An 11,015-nucleotide genomic window follows, 5' to 3' on the forward strand; every position below is an offset into this window, starting at 1 on the left:
TGAGAAATTTTTTTTTTTTTTTTTTTTTACTGNANACNTTGTAACTAATTAATTTGTCTTCTATGGAAAATAGTTGAGCTGGAGAAGATGCTTCCCAACTTTACCTGCTGCCGATCCATGAGGAAGTTGGTGATCCACTGGCAAATAGAGGAGTAGACTGTATTTGTAGGTGTAGACTGGGGTCTACAAACAGGATCCAGGCGAGGTGGAGCTGGGTGAAGGGTAGATCCAAGTTGTGTATCCTCTGCTGATCTGCTGGCCCAGTAAGCAAACTGCAGGATTCCAGCAAGGGGCCTGTCAAGTCCTTCAGATGCTTTGGTATCTGAAGGACACCTGAATGACCCAGTGCTTAAAGGATTTTATGACCACTGACTTTATAGCAATAGGCCTGTAGTCTATAAATTCTTAGATGGTGTGTGTCTTGGGAACCGGGATGATGGTACCTCACAGAGTTTGAGAGACCTAAAGATACGGGTGAAGATGGGGCTAAGTTCTTCAGCATAGACTTTTAGAGAAAGATGGGAGACTCCACCAGGACCTAGAATTTTCTTCCCACTCAGATGCCGGAAGGCCCTATTCACATCATCCTCTTTGATCTGCAGAGCAGGCAGAGGGGAAGACAGGGGGGTAGTAGAGCTGTGGGTGGGAGGTTTGGGAAGGCTCTTTGTGTGGGAGTGAGGTATGAAGGACTGGCAATCAACCCTACAAAAGAAGCGGTTCGCATCCTCACACTTTATGCAACCTAGATGAAAAAATAAAAAAACTATACCAACTTTAATGTTTTTGAAATGCATATAGAATTGTTAATATCTTGTCAAAAAGTCTAACAAATAAAGCAGCTCCAAAATAGCAAACGTGAGTGTAAAAACTTTCGAACATACATGACGTATACTAACAATTAGTATTTCAAAACTTAAATATACATTTTATTTAATTGATCTGACTCATTTATCCAATAAACAATAAATCTTTAGGACCTGGAGTCCAAAAATAGAGGACTTTTAATATGTAAGAAAAAATAATTAACATGCTGTAATACTTTAAATATTTAATTTTTGCTCTCTTTAAATAAAGATAAACAATAATTAGCAGTAATATTAACGCAATATATTAGAACACTTTAAAGTAGATATCAAAGTAGTTTTTTTTCTCTCTTTAAAGCTAAGAAAATTAACATTTAAAGAGGTTAAACCCACCTTCTTCAGAAACGTTTGGAAACATGGTTGAGAATTGACACAGAGGAATAATGGTTGAAATGGAGTCAGGCTGTATTATTCACATCCACCTGTCCATAATAGTAGTTTTGTATTTGTATAATAAAACTACCTACTATTTATTGGGGCAAGTCCTTTGAGTCTTATGAGTTCAAGGTCAGGAAGACTATGGATAGCATTTGCAATGCTGGATTGCCTTGGGATCAAGGGAATATGGAAAATTGGTAAGAAGTCTGGGCTCAATGTAATATAACCTGGGGCTTTTCCAGAACAGTGTCCTGCCTTGGACGCAGTGATTGCAGTCAGGTGATGGCAGCACAATTTATTGAATTTGCTTTGCATTGTAACTGAATTCTTGGTGATGTTTGCAGTGACATTAAGTCTTGAATACAAAAAGAACATTAAGTTGCTTTACACATTAAATGTGGAAATATTGGGCTCAGGTCAATTTTGTCTCAAGTCTCAGGTCACTTTAATAATAGTCCAACTGACAACCTCTGAAAGAGGAGAAACTAAAAGGCCCCAGAGAGCTGGATTGTATAACAGAAATAGGGGAAACCAGCACTTAAAATCATTAGCTTGTCTATTAAAAAGCTACTAAAGGGCTTGATGGAAGGCTTAACCTAAAGGATGTACATACTCCACCTTGTTAGATACAGGGTCCCAGTCTATTTCTCCTTTATACTTATTTTAAAAACTTTGGGGTTATTCATACCTTGTAGCTTTTTAAACCACTGATTCTGAGAAACCATAACGTGACAAAGCAAGTCTCTCTGGTAATTATTTTGTAGATTGATATGCCAGTTGTCAAAGGTGTGTAAATTAAGATGCCACAAAATCTGGATGGAAGCGTGTTCATGTCACAAAAAGCAGTGTACTCGATGATACTAAAAGACTACTGAAAGCACAATGTGTACCAACTCTAGAACCGGGGGATCTCATATTAAAATCCTCAACAAACAAGACAAAATATTAACTTGGGTGATCCTGATCTATCTAGATTGGTGCCCAAGTTTAAAATAATAAAAAAAAATAAAAAAAACAACAAAGAAAAACAAAAAAGAAAAGAGAAAACACCCACAATGACAGAACACATTGTGTAAGAAGTCAGTGGCTTTTTACTTTTTTGAATGACATGAAGGCTGTCGTTAGCCTTGGGATGCAAGATAATTGACGCCTTTTCCATGGGGGTGTGATGGATTGCCTGATTAGGGACCCTGGCAGCAGTATGCCTCACAGATGGCAAATTAAACAGTAGACAGATGCCCCCAGCCTTCCTACCACCCTCTTATCCTCCGCACTGGCTCAGTACAGCCCTCTATAACCTCCCGGTGTTCTAGGTTGTGTTTCACTCTTTGTGCTGCTCTGCCTACTCTTTCTGTCCTGTCTGTCCATAATTGCTGGCCTCCACTCAACATTCACAATTTACAAAAGAGCAATGGTGTCTCAAGGTTTAACTGTCTAATCAAGTATTTATTTATTTTATTTTTTTTTTTCCTTCTCATCATGGAGCATCTGAAGTACCTGCATATCCTTGTACATTTGCAAAAAGGAAAAGAAAAACCATACCCCTCTCTTTTGTGGTATTTAGACAGCCAAAAGACTTGTCATCGCTTCCTCGTGCTTTGATGAAGGTTGCAGTGAAAGGATTTTTAAGTGATGTTAACAAGATAGAAAAGCTCCACAGCTGTTCACTCTAAAAGATTACAAATGTTATCTGTGAGTGCATGCATCTCCTGCGTAACATTCTATCTACATTTCAGTGATGAAGGGGTGAGGGGGGGGGGGTCTGTTCAGTGCTTGGGGAGCTTGTAACTGTGGCCAGTGCATCATTAATACTGTCGTCTGCAGATGTACCATCATCCTTGACAAATCACTTGGGCTTCTCATCAGGAACATCGCAGTCCCCTATGCACGTCAGATGTACACATGTACAATGAAGGTGAACACAAGTTTTCTCTCTTTGTAACAGTAGATGTTGGGGCGTGTGAGTGGCTCTGGGGGTCTCAGTGAGCCCTACGTAGTTTAAGTGGAAAGTAGGGCTTGCTTGTAATGTTTAGTTCATCAAGCTTTGATGCATTCCCTTGCCTTTTCCTCAGTCATGTCTTTGTTTTATCTTGCTTGAATGGGTGTGTTTCTTTTTGTTTAATTATTATTTTAAAAGGCCAGACCTCCAGGCAGCAAGTGAACTCCTCTACTAGGAGAAAATGTGGGCGCCAAAGAAAAAGTATTACGGCGACCACCTTATGGTGTTTTTTTTTTTTTTTTTTTTTTTTTTTTTTTTTTTTTTTTTTTTTTTGAGTGTAACTTTCACGGCCTGCCGTTAAAGTGTACAGTCACTCTGGTGCTTTCGAAATCATCCATTATATTCAGCCCACAGAGCAATCATAGGATTCAGAAAGAGCCAGAGCTCGTCACATCTGAGGCTTCCTGTAAGTGGCCTTTGTAAATGCCAAAGACAATGATGGGCAGAAGAGAAGCCCCTCTCCATCTCCATCTTCCTCTGCATGCCTGACCAACCCAGTCACTGGTGTGTCAACCGTTGCACTCACAGTGAAATGAGCTTTGTAATCCAATGATATCTTGTCAACTCAAATCTGCGGCTTTGGTCGTGATGTGACGCTTTCTTTTCGTGCTGGTACGCCCAAAGAACAGCTAAAGGAAATATTGGATTAGGTGCTCCGAATCAAAGGGATGATAAAACAGAATAATAAATCTGGGTAAGAGAATAAATATGTCATGTACTCATGGAAACACCCAGTAGCTCATCAGAAAAGCTAGAATATTTGCTGTGTGAACAGTGCCTTCCAAAAGCATTCATGTTATTCGTTTTTTTCCTCAACCAATTTTCACTCATTGAGACCACAGATCTGTTGTCAACAGATGTGTCACAAATATAAACTTAAACACTTCCACAGTTCACATTTGCAAATTGGCTCAAACACGCTTGGATTTGATCGATATTGTCTATAGACCACAATTTTCAAGTGTTGCCACAAATCTCCATCTAATTTAGGACTGGACTGGGGTTATAAGGTTTACGAGCAGAATGACCCTGTATTTAACTCCATCCACCTTCCTGAGAGCAGCTTCCCTTCCCCTGCTGAAGAAAAGACTCCCCACTTTTGGCCAGGGCACAATCTGACACACATTTGTGTCTCCTGTATGATTTCTTTTTTCTTTCTTTCAACAATATATTTTTTCCATATCATTCTTCTGTAAGGGGAAGATTAGTGAAGTGCACATTTTTTGTGGAGACAAAATGTGCACTCCGGTCGATAATTATTCCACTTGTTCCGCTTTGGCTCTGCAGCTCATCCAAAGTTGCCGTTGGACTTTTTGTCTAATCAATGCTATTCTTGCCCAGCATGTCAGTTTAAGTAAATGGCCACGTCTTTGTAGGTTTGGAGTTGTGCTATGATTTTTATATATCCAAATAATGGATTGAGCATGGCTCTGTGAGATGTTCAAATACTGGGAAATTGCTTTTTAAATTTCCCTTGATTTAAATGTCTCCACTAATTTGTATTCCTGTGTTGCATGTGATGTCCTTTTAGTTTCACCAATATATATAAAAAAAACTGTCCACTATCCTCCCCACACATACTCCTCTTCCATCCCTCCAAAAAATGACAAAACAAAAAGGTGAAGCCTTCACAAAACTATTTTTTTTTATATACTGAAATTAAATTACAGATGGAGGGACTTTATTTTTCAACAAGTTGACTCACTTAATCTTATTTCGATGATTCAGAGCAGATTTATACACTATTTTCCTTTTTATTTTGGAACAGAGACTGAGAAAGCAGGTGTCATTTCTCTTCCAAATCACAATTTGATTAAACTGGACCTCATATCCCCATTAAATCTGTATAAAATACATTGAAAATTGCCCTTTTGATTTTTGTTAATAGAACTGACAAAAGGTTTATTCACGGTACATATGCCTTTTGCTCACTGCACAAGCCAAGCAAATCAGTTCATGTGAATCTGCATGAACAAACACACAGCAGTCACAGGAAATAAACAGTAGAATCATATTTACATGCATGCTGACACTCTTCTTTCTCATTATCACTATCTCTATCTTGAAATGTTTTTCATACACAAAATTACCATGAATGAACAGCACAGGGGGATCTGAAACGGTCTCATATCAAACCCACTTAAACATATCCAGTGCATTGTATCGTCTGGAAGGTGTTGAGATCCATCTGTCATGATTGGTTTATGAGTGGGTAGTGTGTCTCCTTTCCTCCCCCAACTTACTTATCCTCCCACTCATACACACCTACATGCACACATTCTCTTATTTGGCTTTCCTAGCAGTGTTTATTTCCCTCCTTTTCCCGCCTTACGTTTTAGGCGAGAATCTAATTTCTCTCTCTTCTGCTCTTGATTCTCACATTTTGTTTTTGGCAAGATTACTCTGTTGGTTAATTCTTAATCTGGTGGAGACATTTTGGCACTTATTGGTGAGATCGCATGCCTACAAATACTCATGTGTTCACATGAAGTAGCAATGAGGTAAACTGTCGATGAATCCAACAGCTTGCCTGTATGTGGGCCGTTCAGGATTTTATTCAACTTGAAGCTGGATATGATCTGTTCTGCTGCTGTCTCTGTGTAATTTCTGTGCATGACACTGAGATAAGGTATACAGATGATTAGAAAGGGGCTGTGTGTCTGGGGTCAATGCAAAATGAATTTTCTTCCTTACCTGACAAAGTATGACCTTCTCCTTTATGTAATTCCTGAACACCTTAATGAGAAACTATCTGTTCACATTAAAAAAGGTGTATTATGTAAAGTCAACTTTTAGGAGTTTTACACCATGTTGTAATGCTATTCCTTCATCAAAAACATAGCTTTATTTTTTATTTTTTCATGCATATTTGAGGAATCTCCCATGGCTGCTATTCAGAGTGCCTAAAAACTTGTGCCCACAAAGCGCTAACTATTTCCACAACGCTCCTCCTAGGAGCTGCAGTCTCCAGTCTCTACCTCACAGAGCACCCGGCCCCAGGTCTTCCCCATACAGCTCCTTCAGACTAGCGGCAGCAGCAATTAGCAGACACCTGGTGAAACTGGGCGACTCCTGAACTCATCATATTAACTATTTATCAGTCCAACGCTCCTTATAACTATTGTTAATGGTGAAATGAGTATCAATGTCGTAATGACATACTGAAGACAGAGTCTTAAGAAGTAGGAGCTTCTTAAAAGGACAGGGGTCAAAGGTCAAATTATGAAGTCAAATTTATTTTGAATAATTTTTGAAATCAGCCTGTTAAAACCAGCCCCTTGTCCTATGCTGTTTGCTTTGTACAGATGGTCTGGGGTCTCAGCTATTGACAAACAAAGTATCTAAAATAAATTTAAGTATCTAAAATAAATGAACAAAACAACCAAAAAAAAATTAAAATGAATGCTTAAGTTTCTGTAAGCAAGATTGTCCTTCAACAGAAGGCTAATTGAGACCAATAAACTGGACTGAAGACATTTATCATCCAATTTTTTTGGTAGAAAGAAAGAGATAAAAGAGAAAAACAATAAATCATGCAAATGGAAGTTATTGAGGCTGTTTTAATTTATCATGCGATTAATTGATATATTGATTTGTTGTTTTATTGTTTATTACTTATTGCGACAGGCCTGTAGACTGCACAATAATTATGATTCCTGGTTCTGGCGCGGTGGCCGGGCCTAGTAGCTGATGATTGAACCTGGTAGCTAACAGTGGAGCCTGTTAGCTGGAGACTGGAGAATCTTGTCGGATATTTAGTATTCAGGTTCCAAAGTTGGCAGTCCACTAGCACTGATTTCAGCTCAATGTTAACATCAACAGAGTAGATACTCTGATCAAGGCTCATTTGTTAATTGGTTCAGCTGCTGATTGCTGCTGCTGTTTAAAACAAATGTTTAGGAAATAGTGTAACAGTGCTTTGCTAAATAATCAGTGCCATTTTTATATAAAAACGGATGAACCCGTTTTGTAAGACAAGTCTGCTCCTCCACCTACCATGGTTCATCTTGTTTTTGTATGGTGCGTATGAGTAAACTCAGGTGGAGGACAAACACACAAAACCATTGGCTATTTTTGCTTTTTGCCTGGCGAAATCTTCATATAGCTTCCCTGTGTCTCATTGCTCTTTTCTTCCTTACTTTCATCCATTGGCTCCATGGAATTGATTTCCACCTGCCTGTCTGCTGCCTTTGTGAGCAATGCGCATTCTAGGGATGAAGAAAAAAAAAAAAAAGAGTGAGTGGCTCTACTTTTTTTTATTTTACTAAGACTTTCACACTCCTTCGAAGAATGCTTTTCCCGCTCACCCTTTACATTTTTGGGATCCGAACAGAGAATATGTGGGCACAAATGAATCAGGTTGAGTCTGGTGGGGCTTGTTGGTGGATGTTGAAGAGACAGGTAGCCTTCAACCCACATAATCAATTCGACAGCAGAAACATTCTTCACTTGGCTAAATGATAACACACCTTGGGAGGTTTGGCCCCTGACATGAGAGAAAAATAGCTGTGTGGAAGAACTATAGGGGGAGGTGTAGGGGAAGTTTTGACTGGAGAAAATTAACTCTGCCATCTCGCCAATGCAAGGACTTACTCTTTGCTTTTGTCCTGTACACATGACAGTTAGTTTGTTGATATTACTGAATGTAATTTATCCTTAATGATTGCTAGTACTATTTGTTGGCTAATATTTCATCTCTCATTAAAATATTGACACAAGTGTTCCCTGCTGTTGTTTCCCCTCTCCCATCCTGCCTCAGAAGTGAAATAGTATGGATGTTTTCAAGAAATTATCTTCCATTTATATAAAAAAATAATAATAAAAAAAATAAAAAAAAGTCACTGTTAGATTGCTGCCAAGTTTGTTTTTGACTCTAATGTGGAATTGCTGTGTCAGTATCATCAGTTCAAGTTTTAATTGCTGAATATCACTACTTTTATTTTTGTTTAATGGAAGCCCCCACTCCTACACTCTGGCTCATCAGGCAATCAGGTAAGATGAAATGTTTAGTGAAAAATGAAATTTTTGAAACATGCTTTTTATAAATACTTTCATGGCATATTACTGTATTGTAGGTTTTTTTTCTATTTCTTATCATACTATGAGTGAGAAGAGGTGGCAAAAAGAAATAACTCAGGCAGAGAAACAGAACAATGTGAGTCCATCAGAAGCCCTTTTTTGGCCTCTACTTTGTGACATTTACAATAATTATGATCTAAAGTTGCTAATGCATTTGAACATGTCTCAGGTTTTCTGTCTTCTGTAACATCACTGTATCAGTAGTAGCTCTAGTTCATACTCTTTTTTTTCTTTTTTTCCCCACTCCTACTTCAAACTCAAAAACTGTCTGATTACATATTTTGCAGCTTGGACTATGTAAATGAGAATGTAGAAATGGTTTAACGTACAATTTCAAAATTTCTTTGTAAAGAAACAAAAACTGCTGTTTTTCAAATATGAAAATTTTGTACATCACCAAATAACATTTCTAAATCGATCTTGCTAAGAAATGTGAGTGGTTTTACTGGAGACACGAGCTTTGGAGTCCCTGCTGCGCTTGTACAGAGTTCTGGTGACTCTTTGTCAAAGTCACTGTGGTAAATTTTAAAAGTGGATCGCTGGAGATAGCTGTGACTGTGCTCCTCTGCTTTGGTTGGGAGCCAGTTTGTAGTTTGACTTCCAGTTGACTTCCACTCCAGATGTTCTCAGCTCTAGGCTGGTGTGTTTGTCTATGTATGTGTGTAGATTAATTTTACCTACGGGTGTGTAAATGTGATCGTATGCAAATACTTTTGAGAATTCTCCATGTGAAAATATGTTTCCGTCTTTTGTTGTCTCGTGTTCACCTTAAAGAATTTGTCCTTTGAGTTCTTAGGAAGGATCTTTTAAATATATAAAGCATTTTACAGCATAAAACGCCATTATCTACTGATTCTGCAGGTCAGAAAGAATCAAACTATCTTATTGGGTTACAAATGTTTATTGTGCAGAATGATTAGGAGCATAATACTTCAGCAAAAGATCTTCTGCCTTCCAATGTATTGGCATACTGAAACACTTTTTACCTCCATGCTAAACTTAATTTTTTTGCAACTGAAACTGGGGACATGCTACATAATTTTTTTATTTTTATTTTTGCACAATTTTACGCCCGATTTCCAATCAGCAAAAATCTGCATCAGTCTGCACTAATTGCAGTCAGTCAGCAGGGCGATTTGGCACAAAAATCTGTTAGTGTGAGATCGAGTGAAGACTGGAATCTGCAAGTATGAGAGGAGAACCAACCTGAACAACAGCACCAACAATAATTATCTCGGCTCAACATTAGGTGCTAAGACAACCGACACCATTTAGCATGTTTTTAAATTTTCATGTAATTTACTGAGAAGATAGGAAACAGACTATCAAACCACTTATTGGAATTAAGCTTGCATAGTTTGAATCACTGAAAGCCTGAGCTAAGGCTTGCTCTCAGCCTGCTCTGACTCTGGCTTTTTCCCTGTATCCAGTCCTTCATGGTTGAGTCCAAAATGCAATCACTTCGTAATAAAAACAAACAAACCTACGTAATATAAAAGGTTTAAGCGGGTAATATCAGTGATGTAAATAAGTAACCTAAATAAAGGACTTTATACCCACAAAATACTTTGTAAAATAAAGAAATGGATCTTACTTATTAAACAGAANTGCATATTTATATTTCAAGTGGGGTAAATATTACACCTTAATTTTTTTTTTTCAATAATTCACACCAGTTAAATAGAGATTTTTTTTATGATGAATTAAGCATTCTGAAAAAAAGATAAGCTATAAGGATCTGTTTATTTAGACTTCAAGAATGTTGCAACTATATATATATATATATATATATATATATATGTATATATATATATATATATATATAATTTATATATATACATAATTTATTTATTTATTTTTAGGTAGGCTAAGTGGGATACATCTGATATGAGGAAGTTGATTTCTTTCATTCATGCCGATACTCAATAGGTGCGTTTACACCAGTGACGTGCGGTCAGGGGAGGCAGGGGAGGCAGAGCCTCACCTGTCATCATGGGGAAATAATATAATAATAAAACCATTTATATTGCTATTTTCACCCTGTGGTTTGTACTATAAAATATCTATTTTTTACTTAGCTTAACGAATTCTGATTATTTTTTCTTCAAAATCGCTGGATTTTCGCATTTTCCCATTCAAATGCTCAGAAGCGATGCCGGTGAGGCAGCAGCGAGCTGAGCCTCACCTGGGATTGCGCAACCTCTCGCTGACTGCACTGGCTGCCATTCTATGGGAGCATGTTCGTCCTGTCTGTACGCCGGTAATAAAATGGCTAAAAAACATTTAATATATGGACTGATTTTCCATAATTTAGCTTATGTATATAATGTACAGTGTTTTTTTGTCACCAACTGTGTGTGTATCGTGTTTTGTGTGCAGAGGAGTGATCAGAAACGGCAGAGAACAGACTCGAGGTGAGGCAGGCAGTTCTCTTGCCTCATGGCTGGGGGCGCTCATGATCCCAGATATTGTGACTGCACAACTGCAGAGTAAGACACAGTGAGCTAGCCATGGAGCTAGCCATACAGTAAATAAGTAAAGTACAGCGATATATTTGTTTTCTCATCTCTTCAGACGTCAACATGAAAGACTACATTTCTACACTTTAACAATTTTCTAAAGTGGATTTTCAATTGAAGCAGGAGATAATAAGTAAAGGAAGACCAGCACTGGAGCTGAAGGTTTTGCTTCGAGAC

Source organism: Poecilia latipinna, unplaced genomic scaffold, assembly GCF_001443285.1.
Source record: "Poecilia latipinna isolate Pla-1442-1.1 unplaced genomic scaffold, P_latipinna-1.0 Scaffold19, whole genome shotgun sequence".
NCBI lineage: Eukaryota > Metazoa > Chordata > Actinopteri > Cyprinodontiformes > Poeciliidae > Poecilia > Poecilia latipinna.